Raw genomic sequence first — 1,243 nt, forward strand, 5'->3', positions numbered from 1 at the left:
GGGGGGGGGGGGACAGGAGAAGATGGATGGTTGGTCACAGTTGCAAAGCTTAAGAGGCCCAGTCTTCGACAATAGCTCAATTCACCACAGGAGTGCTCGGCCGATCCCCCCGTAAAACAAAAGAGCTCCCTTAAAGAAGAAGCAGAAATAAAAGCTCCATTCACCCCAGGGGCCAGCGGAGCCTCGATAGTAAGCCGAGCACCGGAGACGCCACGTTCACTTCCATCTTTATCCCGTCAGCCACAAGACCCCATCGTCCTTTCGACAACAGCACACCAGCAGAGGGTGGGGGGGAAAATGGAGAGCATAGAAATAAATAAATAAATTCAAGAACAGATATCCACAGTTTCCCGCAATCCAACGGAGGAAGCTCCCGAGCTGATCGCCGTAGCATCCATTCATTAACAGGGAGGAGGGAGGGGGGGATGCAAACTCCAGTCAACGGCAAATCTCTTTCAACGCTAATGCTGCAGCTGCTCCCAGCACCTCCAGGAAGGGTGTGTGAGTATGTGTGTGTGTATGTGTGTGTGTGTGAGGCAGAGAGAGAGAGAGAGAGAGAGAGAGAGAGAGAGAGAGAGAGAGAGGGAGAGAGTGCGTATGTGCGCATCCGCCTGCTGCGCGCGATTCTGCGTGAGCATGCATGCGTCTGTGTCTGGGTGATTGAGGCTGAGGGGAAGGGAGGAGAGGATGCAAGGGAGAGAGGACGAGGACGCACAGAAGGCAAGAGAGGAGGGCAAATATCAACAGATCGAAACACACACGCAGAGGGAAAACAAAAAAATGTTAAAAGTATTCAGACCTCAGATGATGTCCAGAGAAAGTCTGGGTGTTTGGCTAAATTTCCATCTTCGCCCTCCTTCCTCCTCTCGTTCCCTCACCTTCTCTGTATCACTGGCTGTACTCGTGAAGGATGCGGGGCCCCCTTACCACCATCCTTGTCTCTTTTCGCGTCTCACCTGACTCTAAGACAAAATCCACATGCAACGGGAATCATTTCAAGGCTGCTACTTTTACAGCTTGCAAGTGAGAGATTTCCACCAGGGCAACTAAACTTTTTTGGAACTGCAAGTAAAAAGGAAAAAAGAAAGGAGGAGGAGGAGGAGGGGTGGGAAGCCAAAGCTTTCCAGCAGCCTCCTGCTGACTCACATGTGTGGAGAGTGAATGGATGGTTAGAGGGACAGAATAAGGAGCAAAGTGAGAGGGCATTATGGGGCATGTGGGGGGGGGGGGGGGGGGGGGGGGG

The 1,243-nt window shown here is 52.4% G+C and overlaps 1 protein-coding gene across 1 annotated transcript in view; it reads right to left on the reverse strand.

Moving 5' to 3' along the window:
* The window catches only part of stox2a (storkhead box 2a), a 21,675-nt gene that overhangs the window by 13,620 nt on the left and 6,812 nt on the right, over positions 1 to 1,243 (reverse strand). The gene's annotated exons all lie outside the window — the stretch shown is intronic.

The sequence above is a fragment of the Kryptolebias marmoratus genome, linkage group LG3 (genome assembly GCF_001649575.2).
Source record: "Kryptolebias marmoratus isolate JLee-2015 linkage group LG3, ASM164957v2, whole genome shotgun sequence".
Lineage (NCBI taxonomy): Eukaryota > Metazoa > Chordata > Actinopteri > Cyprinodontiformes > Rivulidae > Kryptolebias > Kryptolebias marmoratus.